The following is a 21,072-nucleotide window of genomic DNA, read 5'->3' as shown; positions in this document are numbered from 1 at the left end:
TTCTAGGTCCTGCAGCTGAAGGGGATTCTCCACTCTCCCATCCCAGTACTCTCAAGGCTCTCCCACCATACACCTCTTGTCTTCTTCATACCAAGTGTGTTCTACTATCTCCCTTCCTTGAAGATAGTCCTTGCCCCATGAATGGCCCTTTTCTTGTTTACTGGATTCTAAAGCTCCTCCAATTTAAGTCCACAAATTTAAACCCTGGAAAGCAGAATCCATATATGAGAGAGAACATACAGTGTTTGGTTTATGGGATGTGGTTTACCTTAAAAGCTCAATCAATGTACTACAATTTTTATTATTTTATTTTTCTTTACAAATTAATAAAATCCCATTATTCATAGGTATCGCATAGGGTAATGAACAACCTCTATATTACAGTTAGGGCCTGAAGTAACCAAAACAAAACAAAACAGAAAAAAACTAGAGGTTGTCTCAAGTAGATGGAGAACAGAAGCAGGTCTGTCCTACATGCTAAGGGGACGTTTATGAAGAGGAGCATCATGAGGTTCACTCTCTTCTGTATTTACCACACCAGAGAGCACAGGCTTTATTAGAAAGTCTGTGATAGGAAAGAAGAGTTAATTAGGAAGTCACCCACACCTTTTCCTTCAAATACTGATCACCTCAGTTACAGTTTTGGTATGTACTACAAAACTAATATTGTAGTATTAACAGATGAGTGTCTTTGGTCTTGAAATACATTATTGCAACTGACTGAAGATGAGTTTTTCTTCTTTAGGACAAATATGTATTCACTACAAGAAAGATTCTTCTTATCTTTCCAATTAGTGTCTGAAACACAATCTTCATAAAAATTTCCTTATGAAAATAAAACAATTAAACTTAGCTCTCATGTTAGTCCTAGTCACCTAAATTGTCTTTCATGTATTTTATTGTAGGACCAGTAGCGTAGTTCAAATAAAACAGTGTTACACACATTTATCACACATAAATTATATTTTGGAAAAAAAAAGCATAAATCATGTATCAAGAGAAACAAAATTGACCACATACTGAGCATACTTGGTTGAAGTTTTCTATAGAAAAGAAAACATGTTAACACAGTGTTCTATGTCTTATTTCTTTCCTTTGGTATTATGAGAGCTTTTTTTTTTGTATGGATCTATCCATTAATACATTCTACTGTTTCACACTGTGAGTACATCCTAACTCAGAGTACATTGAAACACTGATAAACAGCTAGGCCATTAATAACTGGAAACCTTACAAAAGATGCTCTTTGAATACCCACCTTTTGATGAATACTTCTGTCCTTACATAACTGATTATAGTAGACACAGAAATGTGTGTTGACTTTAATACACATTTCTAATTTTCCTGGCTAGCACCCTGAGATTCTCTTTTACTCCAAAGTTTGATAGTCTCTCTGTGTTTATTTTCCCTAGTGGGAACTTGCCCTGATTATTTTTCATGTTTTAGAGACATTTAAAGGAGTTCTTGTGAATTGAATTTTATTTTCAAAACTTTTACTTACATAATACCAGTCTGATTCAAACTAAGTCACATTTTATCCTTTTAATTCAAGCTAATTTATACTTTGATGTATTATCATTCTAAGGATCTATGTAGTTCCATGACATGATGTGTTAATTTGAGTTTATTAGATTTTTTTGTTAAATATTATGAAGGATACTAGGTTTAGTTCCAGCCTCTGACATGGCATGCTTTCGCTTCTGGCAAGTGATTTTTACCACTTGTCCTTTGTGTTTTTAGTGGAGGAAGGATTACCGTGATACCTTCATCCTGGAAGTGTTGGAATTTATATTAGTATTTAATTAGTCGTTAGCACATAAGAAGCACTATAAGTGGGCTTGTTACAAAGGTGTTGTCTATCCCCTCTATGTTCCTCATCCGCACTTTCCTTGCAATTAAAAAGGCTTTGGGTCACTGTGCTGGGTAGGAAAGTTACTCAGTGGTGAAGTGCTGGTCTTGCACACAGATTATCAGACCACCCACACTGAAACAACAACTAAGAGAAGAAAGGAAATGTAGGATTCACATGTTGAATGCCAAAGTTGTGCAATAGATGGTTCTCTCTCCTTTCTTGGGTTTTGTAAACTCTATTCTTTTTTTTTTTGCCTTTAATATCTCAGATATCTATTCAATTGGCACTGGATATATTTTTTATGTGGGGAACAGATGACCAGTTTGTATATTGTTCTTTTTCCAATGTGAATTGGTTATTGTCTAGCACACCTAGCCCCTTCTCCTATTGTTAATCTTACGTGGCATTTGATTGACCATGGTTGTCTAATGTCTTTCCAAATACAATCACCTGCTACATCCCTCTTAAGGATTCAGTCTTTGAGATGCTGAAGACATATTGCCTTAAAGTATTTAAAGTTTCCCTAATAATGGGAGGGAATAATAATGAAGCAATTTAAGGTCATGAACAAAAGTATAATTTGGTCACACTCTTTGTTTGATAAGAATACCTTATCACTGTTTTATGAAACTAATTTTAACCAAATGAATTTACTTTTGAAGATCTTCCTAGTTGGCCTTCTACTGCTGTGATCAAACAGTGATCTAAACCAACCTTGGAAGAAATCATTTATATCATATTGCATTTACAGGCCGTCGTGAAGAGAAGTCAGTGAGGTTCTCAAGGAGGTATATCTTCGGTTCTCCTGTAGATTTTAATGATTAGGGAGCACTGAACTTGAAGACATTTTGATGAATGTTATCCCAAATGAAAGACAGACATTGAAAACACAAAGAAAGATTGTGGGTTGTGTTAGCTTTAACTGTAGACCCAGCTATTCCTAAGAGTAAAATTAAGAATTGCTTGAGGCTAGGGTCTGGGATAGTCCAGGCAACAGATTCTTGTTTCAAGAAAGAAAGAGAAGTGTCCAGGAAAAAAAGGAAAATTCCAAAGAAAGAAGGAAGGACAAATTGTAAGTTGTGAGGTATTTTTTAAGCTTATAGATGGGGCTGGAGAGATGGTCCACTGTTAAAAGCAATAGCATCTCTCCAAGAGGAGCAGAGTTCAGTGTCCAGCACTCATGACATGTAGTTCACAAATTCTTGTAATTCCAACTACAGGGAAACCAACACCTCTGGTCTCCGCTGCTACCTGCATTCATGTGCACATACATATAGGCATGTGTGTGCACACACGTATACATGCACATGTGCACATACATACACTTACAAGTAATAAAAATAACATTTTAAAAGTTTACAAATGTGTTACCTTTAATAAATCTATTTTAAGGAATAATGATTAAAATACTTCTAAATTAGATTAAAAACTGTAAATAAATGAAGTAATGAAGCTAATTTAAGTGTAAGAATTAGTCAAAGAATGATTTATATCATAATACATAATAATAAAATGTCCAAAAATATTGGCCAAAATGAGCATAAAGAGTCAGCAGCTGAACTATCTTTCAAAGCAGTCAAACTAATGAGAGTAGAATGAGACAAAGAACTTAGGGGAAAAAATTACTGATCTAGAATTCTGTACTCAATGAATATGTCTTTTGGCATAAAGCCAAAAGGAAGATTTTTTTTTTTAAAACCTAGGCAAGAGAATTCGTCCTCAGAAGGCTGACAATATCAGTCATATTGAAGGAAATCCACTGGGCTGAAGCAAATGATTGCCAGACAAAAAAAATATGGACCATAATTTTTAAGAAGAAAAAACAATGAAGTTTTGTTGGTATACACATAGATCCATGGCCAACCAGACACATTCCATGTTGAAAGAAAGCAAATTCTCACTAAAATAGAAGGAAAGATTAGGTTACACACTGAGGAGATCTGCAATGAGTGGGAGCCTGTAGCTTTTGATCAGTGCTCGGTATCTAGAAAGAAATGAGCAGCCCAAGAATCCAAGAAAAGAGTTAATGTTAAATCTAGAACAGTAAAACTGAAGATGAAATGGAAACCATGAAGTTCTACCCATGAAACAGTAAGCATGTCCCAGTCTTTTATCAAAGAGAACGTATACTACTGAGTGATGTGAGCCAAACTCAGAAAGACAAAAATGCATGTTCGCTCCTGTATGCATATCCTAACCTTTAATGTCTACGTGTCTATGTAAACAGGTTTAAGTGCAGGTAAAGTCGAAAAATCCTGAAAGGTGACCATTAGAGGCTAACATTGGGTGATGAGGAATGATGCAGAATAATCACAGGGGTGAAGACAGGGCGTCACGTGGAGGGAACTGTATCGGTGATGGGGGACACACACCCTGTCTGAAATGTCGTAAGGGTACCTAACACATTTTAGGAACTGTAAAATGTGTATTTAAAGACAGCGCTCAGCCTTCCATCAATGCCATTTTCCTGCTTGCACACACGATGGCAGTGTAGCTCCAGGAAACACACTTGAGTTGGGGCTGGAAAACCCAGAGAGGCCTGAGGTCACTTTAAATCAGAAAGAAATGCTTCCACAAAATTCCCCATTGCAGGGCAAGAACTTCGATGCTATGGGCACTTATAACTCAGAGGGGAGCTTCAAATCAAATCTTCAGCTTTCTAGAATCCACACAGGAGTTAGATTAAGGGAGTTGACAACGATTTTGTTTAATTTATCTTCATAAAAGCCATTACATAAAATATTAACCCTGCAACCATCCAAAATGTAAGACCACAGAGACATTCAATAATTCAGAAGAAATAGACAGTTCATTAAAATATCACCTCTTAACATACTAAGAACATTCTGAAATGGAAATAAGCTTTAAAATATGTTAATGATTCCATATTAAGGCATAAAAGATAATAAAATAAAATCTAGAATAAATTGTGACAAATATAGAAAAATAGTCCTTAAAATAAGATGAAATGTACATTTATAATCAGTCTCCATTAAGAAGAGACTACCAAATACATTTTTAAAAACTCAAAGAAATATGTAGAAGTTGGTAATTTAAAATATTTCACATCCTATTATAAACAATACCCATCTATAGTCTTAAGACAGGTCTTTGGGATCTTAGAAAATTTTACAAGCATCAGAGACAAACAAAATATCCTATCAATATACAACAGTGTGTTACAATTTTGAAACTATGAAAGAAATGTGTCAAAAGCAACTTAAGGAGGAAAGGGTCTATTTTGGTTCCTGATCTGAGAGAAAATACATCATCTGGGCAAACAGCAGTAGCAGAACAAGACAGATGTTGTACTGCACCTATAGTCCAAACACAGGGCACAGAGAATGGTGTTCACTGTGCTTTCTCCTCCTTCCTCACGGGAGGATTCTAGCCCATGGCATTGTGATACTCACACTTAGGGAGAGTCTTTCTACCTCAATGAACCCAGTTTACAAACTCCCTTATACACATATACAAGAGTTTTGTCTCCGAGTGATTCTCAATCTTGTCACTTTGATAATCAGTATTAAGAATTATAAGTAGCAAAGAGGAGAGAAATTAAAACTCCGCTGTTGATTTGGAGCCAGAGAGATGGATTAGTGGATAAAAGCACTTGCTGGGAAAATCTGACAACCTGAATTCAGATCCCCAGGATGTATGTAACAAGCTATATGCTGCAGTGTGTAGATGCAATCCCAGAACTCTCACGATGAGATAAGAGGTGGAAATAGGAGACTCACCTGGAAGATCAAGAACTTCTAGTCAGTATCACCTAGGGCAGCATCAGGAACAAGAGCGACCTCCCTGCTAACAAGGTGGAATGTGAAAACTCACTCCCTAAATCTGTACTCTGCTATGCACATCTACACTGAAGTATACATATCAGACACACATACATGTGCAGACACATGTGCAAATATGTATGTACATAACAAAAATAACTTTAAAAGAGATCGTGAATTTGACAGAAAATAAAGAGGGATGTATAGGAAGGATGAGAGGGAAGAGAGCAATAGTGTGATTGCATAGTAAACTAAATAATAAACAATATAACAGATATTCTATGCTGTTCTGTGTATAACCTTGCTTTGATTGTCCCAGTGCTCTCTATGGCCCATTAATGTCCATGTGTTTCTACTTTTCAGTATTTATACACAGACAGGGAAGAATATCAGGAAGGGGAATTTTTACTGCTCCTATAGACACCACAGAAAAGCAGGGCAATGAAACCCACGCTCAAAGGGAATTCAAAGGCAACCTTACAAAGGTCATGCTGTCAGAGAGCTAAACAAGCTGGGCTTTGAAAAACTCTAAAATAGAAAAAACTAATTCATTTAACAAGAAAAATTGAAGAATCTGTGAGATTTTAAACTAATACACAAGATGGAGTAATTGACTAAGTATTTAGTGAAAGTTTTAAAACAAGTTTGATACACCTTTACATAGTACTGTATAAATGTACTAAATAATAATAAAAGGCTTAAAAATAGCAACTAAAGATGATCCAAGATTCACCTAGATATCCACTCACATGGAAAAATAGAGACAAAGTTTGAAATACTTCTCTATATGAAAGCATGACTTCAATGATTTTCTGTTAAGTTCATTAAAAAATTATCAAACTTGTTACTCAATCCTATGTCAAACATGTTGTATAATAGTGAAAAACAGAACAAAAATAAACAAATAAATGAAAATCCTTGAAATTCATTTAACTTTTCCATCAGAATGATAACCATAGCATTGGAATTCTGTTTTAGTGTCAAGAGAACAGTGTGCCAACAGCCTTCTTTATGAGTGAAAATTATTGCCAATTGCTCAATATTAATATCTACATAAAATTTACATAATAAGTCTGGCCTTTATGCTACATACTGGAATCCCAGCACTCAGGGTACTGAGACAGAGGAGTTTGGACTACCAAGCCAGTCAAGACTATATAGAAAATCTTGTCTCAAAAAGAAAAGGCATTGTAATAAAACAAAAATACACTCAAGCATATATTTAGTCTAAATAAGCCTTAGATAACATTGACGTACATAAAAAATGATGTTTTTCTCCAATAATACATATTCAATCTATCTACAAATACAGTAAGTGTCAATTTTGACATCCACCCACAGTACAACCTTTTGCATGTCCATCCTTTCACCCCAGTCAAATTCATCATTGTAACTTCTCTGGTTGTTCTATCAGGATTCTGTTTCTTCCTCTTCCTCTTCCTCTTCCTCTTCCTCTTCCTCTTCTTCTTCTCCTCCTCCTCTTCCTCCTCCTCCTCCTCCTCCTCCTCCTCCTCCTCCTCCTCCTCCTCCTCCTCCTCCTCCTCCTCCTCCTCCTCCTCTTCTTCTTCTTCTTCTTCTTCTTCTTCTTCTTCTTCTTCTTCTTCTTCTTGTCTTGTGTCTTTTGAGTATATTGTCAACACAGGACCATCATATCCACTCCACTTAAACCTGACAGCTTTCCATACTACTCAACATGTTACTGAGATTCTTTAATGTAACTCAAACATCTGGAAATAATTTGATTGTCTACTTCTCTGACTGTATCACAAGAGTCCCCCTCCACCCTGCCTTTTCCTGACTCAGCTAACCTGGGCACTGGATTTTGACCTCATGTCTTCCTTGGAGTTCTTCCCATTTATTCATGTTCTCTTGACCATTTCCTCAAAAAAAAAAAAGATTATTTTGGTATATTGTTGAGATATTATCTTCACTACATTGCTAGATGAAAAATATTTTATAGACAAATATGGTGTAAGTGAAATTGCATAAACAGACATAAATATGCTGTTGTGTAAAAGAAGCAAGGACAAGGAGCAAAAAAGAAAAGGAGTGCGTGAGATGGAGGGATGTTTGAAGGGAGGAAACAGAATGGACAACAGACTATAAAATTTAATGTGTGTTTGTGTATTGGTTATGGTGGCACATTATTGGGAGGATTTTAGTTTCTATTGCATAATTACTTTTTATTTATATTTATAATAATATAATTATAATATATTATATTTGGTTATAGTTATAATAATATAATATAATAATTATTAATCTCTTGATTTTCAAAATTATAAGATAGCATTTTAATTTTAATAGAGTTAAAACATAAGTGACCATGTTAAGAACTGTATCATCTGAACATTTGCATTCTTCCCAGAATACACATTGAAATCTTCATCTGTTAGCTGTGTAGTTGAATTTTGAAAGATCCATTGCACCTGGCATTTACTCTGGAGTGACAACCAGTGGTTGTTGCTGAATTTTATGGCGTTTCTCTTTCTTGGGAATTTCAGGAGCTTAGGATGATCTCATTGATAAGACATTCCTGGCAAAACTGGAATTCTTATTACTGTATTTGCTTAGGTAGGGTTCCTTTCAGCAACTCCTACATTAGAGAAGAGATTTTGGTGTTCAGGAATTGATTTGCTAAAAGGCCTGTTGTGTACTAATCAATAAAAGTGCTCCTGCAAAGCTGCTAGGCATTCAGTCCAGCAGAGGCTACTCCACCTGCTGCTGGAAGCTTTACCACGTCCTGCAGTGCCTCTCCTTCTCCGATGGTCCTGTGTAACTCAGCACACCAATGTAATTGTATTAAGAAGTGACTTCTTTTGGAAGATTAATAAATCATGAGGTGGAACCTTCCTGAAAATAAGTATGTTTAGAAAACAGGCTCAGAAGATTCCCAAGAACTAACTTCAGTTCCAAAAGAGATCCAACATCCTTTTCTGGCCTCTGCAGGCGCCATGCATGCATGTAGGATACTGACACATGTGCAGGCAGATCATCCATACACATTAAAAAAAAAAAAAAAGATTCCTTGCTCTTCCACCATGTGAACACACAAGATGTCTATCTCAGAATCTGATTTTAGATTTTTCAACCTCCAGGGCTGTGAAATGTATATTTCTATTATAAACTTGCTGGTCTGTGGAATTTTGTGTATTACTTAAGTAAAGACTATAAGAGGCATAATTTCAAGTTAAATTTAACATAAAGTAAAATATTGTGTCTTAGTTAAGCTAAATAGATCAAATTAGCTAATATTATACTTTCCAATGAACAATTCTTTAAAAATATAATCATTGAATTTTATGAACATTCTGTTTTCACAGGGCTACTTGTCATTCTTACTATTAATTCTTTATTTATACAATATGCTACCCCCCTTAGCACAAAGCCTTGGGAGTAATGTTAGTGGTAAATTAACACTTGCAATTAATTCTACTTTATAGTGAACCCACTTGATTTACTATTTTTATCTCATTACTTCAGAAGAAACAAGTTTGTAATTATTGAGACTACACAAAATATTATCCTTCAGGAAAGATAGTGCTTATAAAATTGTTTCATTTTTAAGGGCCAGTAGTGAATTTTAAATACTTGAAGGTTGATTCTGAGTTTGTGTTCAACATGGGGAAGGGATTCTTGATAAACAGATTGGCAGAATATTGAACAATATATGATGATTTTAATCAAAATATAATTTTCAATAGAAAAAAATTCAACATTTTTTCAATTTTTATTTTTACATCAGTTTGTTAAAAATCAGCCAACAGAAATGTCTTAGTCAGGATTTCTATTGCTGGTAAGAGACACCATGACCACAGAAACTCTTATAAACCAAAACATTTCATTGGGGTGGCTCACTTAAGTTTCAAAGATTCAATCCTTTATCATCACAGCAGGAAGCATGGCAGCATGCAGGCAGAGATGGTGGTAGAGTAATAGCTGAAAGTCTTACATTTTGTAGGCAACAGGAAGCTGACTGAGATACTGGATCGCATTCTGAACATAGGAAATCTCAAAGCCCACCCCCATAGTGACACATTTCCTCTAACAAGGCCATACCCACTCCAATAAAGCCATACCTCGTAATAGTGTCACCCCCTATGAGATTATAGGGGCCAATTACATTCAAACTACCACATCCCCCTCCCTGCCCCCCAAGCCTGTAACAATATCATAACACGAAATTCATTTAGTCCAACTAAAAAGTCCCCATAGTCTATCACAGTCTCAAAGATGTTTTAAAGTCCAAAATTCAAAGTCTCTTCTGAGATTCATGCACTCTCTTAACTGTAATCACCTGTTAAAATTAAAATTAAAAAACAGATCACAGACTTTCAACTTATAATGGCAAAGGATATATATCACCATTCCAAAAAGCAGGGAATGAAGCAGAGTAAAGAAATACTGGACCAAAGCAAGACCGAAAACCAGATGGGCAAACTCCAAATACTGCATCTCCATGTCTGATGTCAAAACACTCTTCAGATCTCCAACTCCATTCAGCTTTATTGACTGAAACACACTTTTTTCTCTTGGGCTGGTCTACTCCCTGTTAGCAGCTTTCCTCAGAAGGTATCCCATGATTATGGCATCTCTAACATCTTGGGTTTCCCAAAGCAAATCCAATCAACTTCACAGCTTCATACAGTGGTCTCTCTACTAGGCCTCCATTCAATGACACTCCTGACACATGCCTGGCCTTAGTGGCTTTCTGTAGGTGAGGAAGTAAATTTCATAACCCATTTCTTCTATCCTTAACTCTAAAGCAAGAACCACGTGGTCAAAGCTCCCAAGTTCTGCTGCTTACTGTGGTTGAAACATGGTCCTCTCATTCAATTATATCTTCACTAGCTTACTGTTGTTCTTCACTGCCTAAGCTTGGCTGTCCAGAAACTTGTTCTGTAGACCAGGCTGACTTCAAACTCAGAGATCTGCCAGTCTCTACCTTTCCAGTGCTAGGATTAAAGGTGTGTCCCACCACACTTGGCTCTCAGCTTTTCTTTAGTTCCTTTCATTCCTTTCACCAGTAGAAACTTAGGTGGGATCTTAGGTGAGATCTTACCCTGAGGTCACCACTCCCTTTACTCCATTTCTTCATCTGTTTATCTCCTTCAACACAGGACTTAGTTACATTCCACATTTTGGTGTTCCTTTTGCCCTTAAATTTCACATTCTGTAATTTGCCCTTCTTAGCTTGCTCCTTTTCATTATAAATCTTTGTTAGAGTTAATAACTAATAATAATAAACACTAATAACCATACAACAGAGTCTATATGGAGATTTCTTCTGCCAAGGGAATTCATCCAAAACTCTTGACTTTAGCCTCAGGCAGACTCCTCAGACAAGGGCAAAAAGCAGGCACTTTCTTCACCAAAATACCACAAGAACAGTCTCTAGGCCACATATTAACATCTTCTTGAAAACCTCTTGATCCCCACAGTTCATCAAATCATATTTAGCACCACTGTTTCTCATGTTCCTACTAGTATTGCCCATTAAGGAGCACTAAATGCATTCCACTGCTTTCTTAACCCAAACTCCAAAGTCCTTCTTACTCCAAACAAAAACATGGTCAAGTTTATTATAGAAACACCCTAGTTCCTGGTACTAACTTCTGTCTTACTTGGCATTTGTATTGCTGTGAAGAGACACCATGACCCTGAAAACTCCTATAGGGTAAAATATTTCATTGGGGTGGCTCACTTTCAGTTTCAGTTTCAGGGGTTCAGTCCTTTATCATCACAGCAGAGAGTATGGAGGCAATGCAGGCAGACATGGTGCTGGAATAGTAGCTGAGAGTCCTACATCCTGCAGGCACCAGGAAGTTGACCAAGACACTGAGTGGTATCCTGAACATAGGAAACCTCAAAGCCCACCCCCCGCAGTGACATACTTCCTTCAACAAGGCCATACCCATTCCAACAAAGCCAGGCCTCTTAATAGTGCCACTCTCTATGAGATTATGGGGGTCAATTGCATTCAAACTATCACAAGAACTAATGAAAGTTCTGTTTAATATTAATACTTATAAAAGAAAATGATATATTCAAATGAAAACTTTAATATGAATTTACATATGTTACTTTCTTATGTGTGTCAAAAATAGTTTCCTGCACTATGAAGAGTAGTTTATCATCAACTAAAATATATTCTGAACTACTCAGTTTACTATGTTATATTGTTCATCGAAGTAAAATTCTAATGAGGTGCTTCAGAATTCCCTCATTCAAATGTTTACTGAATGTCACTATTGTTATAGGGAAGGCCTTTCTCAGTTTTTCCAATTTTTGAAGTAAAAGTAACAATGCAGCCTCTTTGAACATTTTTCTCCTATCTCACCTAGTGTGTTACCAGTACCATAGATCTTAGTACTAAAGTGGAGTCAGCAGAAATCTATGGATGGGTACTACCACAATACCTAGCTATACTAGAAAGAGGTACTTGGGCAACCATGTATATTACTGATAGCCTGGGTGTCCATTAACAGATAAACTAATAAAGAATGTGTGGCATACCTACACAATAGAATCTTAGTCAATCCCAAAGAAAACTGAAATCATGGTATTTGATGGAAAAAATGGATATAACTGGTGTGCTAATCAGAATAAGCCAGACTAGGAAAGATACATTATCTTTTAAAATTAAGTTTATCCTATTTTTTTGTAGATGTCTGTTTCCTAAAGAAAGAAAGAGTGTGGATTTTGATGGGTGGAGAGGTAGGGAGGATCTGAGAGGAGCTGAGGAAGGGGAACCATAATCAGAACATATTATAAGAAAATAATCTATTTTCAATAAAATGTAAAAATAAAATAAATTTGCATTTACTGATTTTGTGTGCCTGTGTGTCTGTGTGTGTGCACCTGTGCCTGCCATAGCAATGCTGTGTGGACAGAGGACAACTGGCAGGAGTTGATTTTCTCCTTTCATCATGTGGGTTCCAGGGATGAAACTTGGGGCATCTGCTTGGTGCCAGGTGCATTCATCAGCTACGCCATCTCTCAGCACAAATACCGCATTTTCTTTTACATTCAAATCTCAGACCCTAATCTTTATGTGTGAGTGGAGATCGTGAAATTAGAAAGACAACCATGAAGGAGGATTATGAGACACTAAGGAGGAGGAAAGGGGAAGGACAAAAAAATGAGAGAGAGGGAATGGTACCATGAGGAGAAAACAGGGACTTGGAAGGCCAAGAGGCCAGTGGAATGGAGAGATTAAGGGAGGAAGAGAGCAGAAGAGGATGTTTAAGAACAGAGTATATTTCAAAGTGTCATAATTGAATCCATTACTTTCTATAACACATAGCATTTACAAGCTAACTCAAAAAACCAAGGCAATAAAGGCACTCCCTGTTGAACTTGAGAAGTTTGACCTTCCTTAGTCACGGATTGGCTAAAATGAAGAGAGCAGGTATGGATGAAACTGTGTTTTCCATAAAACCTAGATGACAAAATGAGTAAAAACATAATCCAAACACCCTGTAGTGACAGTTGTTGTATAATTAAATTATTAGGCAAATTTAAATCAAAATGGCAACATTAAAGAAGTCTCATAATTTACGATATGCTTTTTATTTTTTTACCCGGATACACATTTCTCCTTCTAGCTAATGTTTAGTTCACATGATTTTTTTTGGTCAACCAATTTTCAAATATGTAGTTCATATCATATCTACATAGATATATTTTATATTATATATATTTTAATGTACATATATAGATATAAATATATTTTAAAATCTATACAGATACTATATAAATATTTTATCTGTATCTATCTCTACATATTACATATATTTATAGTATGTATTAATATATAGTTTATATATAGAGAGATAAAAATATATAAAAATATAGATGTATAAAATACATATTAGATAATGAGCTAATGGCTAGTGTCAACTCTGTAACATGCTAGTGCCTTGAACTTGGAGGAATTTCTTGTGTACTTTTACTTATATTGACTGTGAGAAGCAAATTGACAGTTTCAACTGCCTTATTCATGAATGCCAGTTGCTACAGTAAGCAACATTTGTGCTGATTTGATTCAGTCAGTAAAATATCAGGAACCTTGTCATCATTTGGATTCTTTTATTCTTTTCCTACCAGTTCAGTCTCAAAAAGCAAAGATTCTGGTATTATTTTCCTGACAAATCCCCTAGGGATCCTAGGAACGTCAATGTCAGTCTATTAACAGTGCTTTCATATTCTGGGATTAAGGAAAACCCACTTAAACATAATTGTTAGTTTTATTTTATTTTGGAAATAAGCTTACAAGCCAGCAACTCATGGTATCTGCAAAACGCTGACAGTGTTGTAACAGGGTTGCACATAATGATTTCTCTGATAATAGTTTTTCTTATCCTTTTGAAGAAAACCTATAATGCCCTTGGTTTGTCTTTTTTTTTTTTTTACTTTACCAATGATTTAAAATAGCAACCCTGAATCATTCATTAGCTTCATAAGACATAATGCAGAAAGAGTTATCTGTGTCCTGCAGGCAATGAGGACTATAGAAAAATCAAGCAGGTAGGAGGCATGTGATCCTGCCTAATTTTACCACTAATCCCTTTTCATAACCTTCTGAATAATTTCTCTTCATTTCTGGCTTTAATTGCTCACAGCCCTAATTCCTCTCAGGCTCAGAAGACATGCGTGACAGTTTTGAGAGCACAAAACTACAATTTCTCATTTCCTCTTATGTACATTAAAATTCTTATTCTCTATCATACTGCAACAAGGAAAAGAATGTAAAGGATTAGATTATACAATAAACAACAACATTCTCATGAATTAATTATTATTTAAAAAATTAAAATTTATAAACACAGTTATATGCATCTTGCCTTGGTTAGTGAGATAGTAATGACCTTGAAAACATATCTATAAGGAAATAACAAAAATGGAACAAAGAATTGATATTATATAGGCTGTTGTGTTATAATACATACATTTAAAAAATAAATTGAAGTTCCAAAATTGAAGACTTGGCAGTTGCTAGTCTTCGTCTCTATATGAATATATAAACTAGCTGCATTTAAACATATCTCAGGGCTGACACAATGTAGCTAAAAGTCACCTTGGAGTGAATATACCCCCTTAATTTTAAATTTTTATAATGAAAGCTTGTCATGAAGCCTCATTTCACTAGTGACATTGTGTCATTTGTCCACAAACAATGTATTTTTAGACAATAAAAATGACTTGTTCCACTTCAGCATCTTCATTTTGAGTGGGTTTTAATTCAGTATGGCCACATGCCACCTCTTCCATTCTTCCCCCTTTCCCACACATCAGGCTCCCCTGTGATGCTGTTCCCTACATCAAAACCCCAGTGAGATACTAAATGTGAGCTAAAGAGTCACACACAGAGACTTGTCTTTTTCTTGTGAGAACTATATTATCTGAATTGCTTTTCATTAACTTGAAAACCGTGCTATCCTTGAGGAGACAAAGGGTGAGCAGCCTCTCACTGTGGACGGCTCCTTCTATATCACGCATACGTTCTTCTTCCATTCACCAAGTGTATCGGACAGCACATGTTCTGATGATTTTTGCTCAAGTGTAAATTTGAATGATGTAAGACATCCTTCATCAGCTACATGATTACTGTCAACACGTTCTTCTAAATAATGCCTCTTTTGTTAAACCATTCAAGTACAAATTTATCTTTAATATTTTATCCATAAACATTTAGTTTTAACAGTGATTTATACATATTTGTGTATTTAGATAAATAAAATAGGACAAAATTATAGAAGACACAAGGTGGACTGACTTTAGCTATATAATAACTAAACACTGAGTATCTAGGCCTGGAGTTCTCTCAGTGCTTGGTGGTTACAAGCACTTACTTTTGTAGAAAACTCAGGTTTGGTTCTCAGTACCCACATAGTGGCTAACAACCTGATTTCACTTCCAGGAGATCTGATGCCTTCTTCTGACCCCTGTGGGCATCAGGTATGCAAGCAAGAGACTCATAAAAAACATAAAATAAAACAAATAAACCGGGCAGCCGACAGGGATATTCAGACCCGGCGGCAGCTGGCAGAGACACTCAGGCCCAGCGGCGGCCCACAGAGGTAGACAGGCCCGGTGGCAGAGACAAGCAGACGCAGGTAGGCCTGTGGCGGGGGCCCGTGGAGGTAGACGTGCCCAGCGGCGGCAGCCGACAGGGATATTCAGACCCGGCGGTAGCCGGCAGAGACATCCAGGCCCAGCGGCGGTCCACAGAGGTAGACAGGCCCGGCGGCGGAGACAAGCAGACGCAGGTAGGCCTGTGGCGGCGGCCTGTGGAGGTAGACGGACCCAGCGGCAGCCCGCTGAGGTAGACGTGCCCGGCGGCAGCGGCCGACAGAGACATTCAGGCCCGGTGGCGGCCCCAAGAGGCAGACAGAACCAGCGGCAGCTGACAGGGACCACAGGCCCGGCGGAGGACCGCAGAGGTAAACAGGCCCAGGGACGGAGACAAGCAGACGCAGCTTGGAACAGGGACGCCCCTAACCCCAACAACTGGGGAAGAAGCTATCTCCGTGGGTCAGAACCAGAACGAATCTGAACACTCCATCTGAGGACAACCCAGGGCCCAGCTGCTGATCCTGTGAAACCCAACAACTTGGAGGTGTTGGTGAGACTACCCTGCTCAGCTGAAACCCATCTGGGAGAGGATTCAGATGCCTACAGTTTAAAGTCTGAAGAAACAAGATCAGCTGAGGAGTTGACAAATGAACAAAAAGTGACCTGAGAACACAGAAGAAGGCGCTACCCAGACACCAAACCAGATCACCAGAATCATAAGTATATAATTCACCGATCGAAATCAGCTGCCCCTGAAGAAATAGCCCAATAGCACCAATTTAACCAAGAACCACTACTAAACCAAGACTAAAAATTAGAACAAGAGAGGCACTCTCAGACACAGACACCACCTGCACCTCACAGAGGAAGAGATGAGCAGACGCCAGTGCAAAAATACAGGCAACAACATAAAGACCTATATGGCAACATCAGAACCTAGTGATTCTACACCTGCAAGACCTAAACATACCATGACAGAAGAAGCAGAAGAAATCAACCCTAAAAATGACATTAAGAAGATGATAGAGGCCCTTAAAGAAGAAATAAAACATTCCCTCAATGAGGAAATAAAAACTTTCCTTAAAGAGGAATTGAAAAACTACCTTAAAGAGGAAATAAAAACTTTCCTTAAAGAGGAAATAAAAAACTCCCTTAAAGAGGAAATAAAAACTTCCCTTAAAGAGGAAATGAAAAACTCCATTAAAGAGGAAATAAAAAACTCCCTTAAAGAAATGGAAGAAAAAACGAACAAAAAATGGGAAGAAATCAAAGAAAGCCAAGAAAAAGCAATTAAACAGATGAAAGAAACATTCCAAGATCTGAAAAATGAATTTGAGACAATAAAGAAAACACATGCTGAGGGAATGCTGGAAATAGAAATCCTGACAAAACGAACAGGAACTACAGAAACAAGCATAACCAACCGATTGCAAGAGATGGAACAGAGAATCTCTGACACTGAAGACACGATAGAGAAAATAGATTCATCAGTCAAAGAAAACAATAAAGACAAAATAGTCCTAACACAAAACGTCCAGGAAATTTGGGACACCATGAAAAGACCAAACCTAAGAATAATAGGGATAGAAGAAGGAGAAGAATACCAACTTAAAGGCACAGAAAATATATTCAACAAAATCATAGAAGAAAACTTTCCTAACCTAAAGAAAGAAATACCTATGAAGATACAAGAAGCTTACAGAACACCGAATAGGCTGGATCCAAAAAAAAAGTCCCCTCGCCACATAATAATCAAAACACTAAACACACAGAATAAAGAAAAAATATTAAGAGCTGCAAAGGAAAAGGACCAAGTAACATATAAAGGCAAACCCATCAGAATAACACCAGACTACTCAATAGAGACTATGAAAGATAGAAGATCATGGACAAACCTCATGCAGACACTAAGAGACCATGGATGCCAACCCAGACTATTATACCCAGCAAAACTCTTAATCACCATAGGCGGAGTAAACAAAATATTCCAGGATAAAACCAGATTTAATCAATACCTGTCCACAAACCCAGCCCTACAGAAAGCACTAGAAGGGAAAATTCAACCCAAAGAAGCTAAACACATCCATGAAAAATCAAGCAATAGATAATCCTACACCAACATACACCACAGAAGGACAACACAACACAAACAAAAAAATAACAGGAATTAACAATCACTGGTCATTAATATCCATCAATATCAATGGTCTCAACTCACCTATAAAAAGACACAGGCTAACAGAATGGATTAGAAAACAGGACCCATCCATATGCTGCATACAAGAAACACACCTTAACTCCAAAGACAGACACTACCTCCGAGTAAAGGGCTGGGAAAAGGTTTTCCAAGCAAATGGACCTAAGAAACAAGCTGGTGTAGCTATCCTAATATCTAATAAAATAGACTTCAAACTAAAATCAATCAAAAGAGACCAGGATGGACATTACATATTCATCACAGGAAAAATGCACCAAGATGAAGTCTCGATTCTAAACATTTATGCTCCAAATACAAAAGCACCCACATTCATAAAAGAAACACTACTAAAGTTTAAAACGCACATCAAACCCCACACATTAGTAGTGGGAGACTTTAACACACCACTCTCACCAAAAGATAGATCTACCAGACTGAAACTTAACAAAGAAATAAAGGACCTAACAGATGTTATGACTCAAATGGACCTAACAGATATCTACAGAATATTCCATCCTAACACAAAAGAATATACCTTCTTCTCAGCACCCCATGGAACCTTCTCAAAAATTGACCACATGCTTGGACACAAAACAAATCTCAACAGATACAAAAAAATTGGAATAACCTCCTGTATCTTATCAGACCACCATGCCTTAAAGTTAGAACTCAATAACAACAAAAATTATAGAAAACCCACAAACTCATGGAAACTGAATAATACCCACCTGAAACATCAATGGGTCAAGGAAGAAATAAAGACAGAAATTAAAGAGTTCCTAGAATTCAATGAAAATGAAAGTACAACATACCCAAACTTATGGGACACTATGAAAGCAGTGCTAAGAGGAAAATTCATAGCTCTAAATGCACACATAAAGAAGATGGAGCAATCCCATACCAATGAATTAACAGCACAACTGAAAGCTCTAGAACAAAAAGAAACAAACTCACCCAGGAGAAATAGACGCCAGGAAATAATCAAATTGAGGGCTGAAATCAACGAAATAGAAAACAAGAGAACAATACAAAAAATCAATGAAACAAAGAGTTGGTTCTTTGAAAAAATCAACAAGATAGACAAACCACTAGCCAAATTAACCAAAAGGCAAAGAGAGAGCACCCAAATTCACAAAATCAGAAATGAAAAGGGAGACATAACAACAGACAATGAGGAAATCCAGAGAATCATCAGATCATACTTCAAAAACCTGTACTCCACAAAAATGGAAAACCAGGAAGAAATGGACAATTTTCTGGATAAATACCAAATACCAAAATTAAATCAAGACCAGATAAACCATTTAAATAGACCAATAACCCCTAAAGAAATAGAAACAGTCATCAAAAGTCTCCCAACTAAAAAAAGCCCAGGACCAGATGGTTTTAGTGCAGAATTCTACCAGACTTTCAAAGAAGAACTAATACCAATCCTCTTCAAAGTGTTCCACACAATAGAAACAGAAGGAACACTACCAAACTCTTTTTATGAGGCTACAATTACCCTGATACCCAAACCACACAACGATGCAACAAAGAAAGAGAACTACAGACCAATCTCCCTCATGAACATTGATGCAAAAATACTCAACAAAATATTGGCAAACCGAATCCAAGAATACATCAAAACAATCATCCATCACGACCAAGTAGGATTCATCCCAGGGATGCAAGGATGGTTCAACATACGGAAATCAGTCAATGTAATACACCATATAAACAAACTGAAAGAAAAAAAACACATGATCATCTCCCTAGATGCTGAAAAAGCCTTTGACAAAATCCAACACCCCTTCATGATAAAGGTCTTAGAAAGAATAGGAATACAAGGAACATTTCTAAACATAATAAAAGCAATTTATAGCAAGCCAACAGCAAACATCAAATTAAATGGAGAGAAACTCAAAGCGATACCACTAAATTCAGGAAGAAGACAAGGCTGTCCACTCTCCCCATATTTATTCAATATAGTACTAGAAGTTCTAGCTAGAGCAATAAGACAACAAAAGGAGATCAAAGGGATACAAATTGGCAAGGAAGAAGTCAAATTTTCACTATTTGCAGATGATATGATAGTATACATAAGTGACCCCAAAAACTCTACCAGGGAACTTCTACAGCTGATAAACTCCTTCAGTAAAGTGGCAGGATACAAGATCAACTCAAAAAAATCAGTAGCCCTCCTATACACAAATGATAAAAGGGCTGAGAAAGAAGTCAGAGAAACATCACCCTTTACAATAGCCACAAATAATATAAAATACCTTGGGATAACACTAACTAAACAAGTGAAAGACCTTTTTGATAAGAACTTTAAATCTCTAAAGAAAGAAATTGAAGAAGATATCAGAAAATGGAAGGATCTCCCATGCTCATGGATAGGCAGGATTAACATAGTAAAAATGGCAATCTTACCAAAAGCAATCTACAGATTCAATGCAATCCCCATCAAAATCCCAACACAATTCTTCACAGACTTGGAAAGAAAAATACTCAACTTTATATGGAAAAACAAAAGACCCAGGATAGCTAAAAGAATCCTATACGATAAAGCAACCCTTGGAGGCATCACCATCCCGGACCTCAAACTCTACTATAGAGCTATAGTAATAAAAATAGCTTGGTACTGGTATAAAAACCGACATACGGACCAATGGAATCGAATTGAAGACCCTGACATTAATCCATGCACATATGAACACCTGGTTTTTGACAAAGGAGCCAAAACTATACAATGGAACAAAGAAAGTATCTTCAACAAATGGTGCTGGCATAACTGGATGTCAATATGTAAAAGATTACAAATAGATCCATATCTGTCACCATGCACAAAACTCAAGTCCAAGTGGATCAAAGACCTAAACATAAATCCAGTTACACTAAACTTAATAGAAAAGAAGATAGGAAGCACTCTTGAACGCATTGGCACTGGAGACCATTTCCTAAATAAAACACCAACAGCACAAACCCTGAGCACAACCATTAATAAATGGGACCTCTCAAAACTGAGAAGCTTTTGCAGGGCAAAAGACACAGTCAATAAGACAAAAAGACAGCCAACAGATTGGGAAAAGATCTTCACCAACCCCACATCTGACAGAGGATTGATCTCCACAATATATAAAGAACTCAAGAAACTAGACATCAAAGCACTGAACAGTCCA

Source organism: Peromyscus maniculatus, chromosome 6 (assembly GCF_049852395.1).
Source record: "Peromyscus maniculatus bairdii isolate BWxNUB_F1_BW_parent chromosome 6, HU_Pman_BW_mat_3.1, whole genome shotgun sequence".
In the NCBI taxonomy this organism is placed as follows: domain Eukaryota; kingdom Metazoa; phylum Chordata; class Mammalia; order Rodentia; family Cricetidae; genus Peromyscus; species Peromyscus maniculatus.
This window is presented reverse-complemented; position numbering follows the sequence as displayed.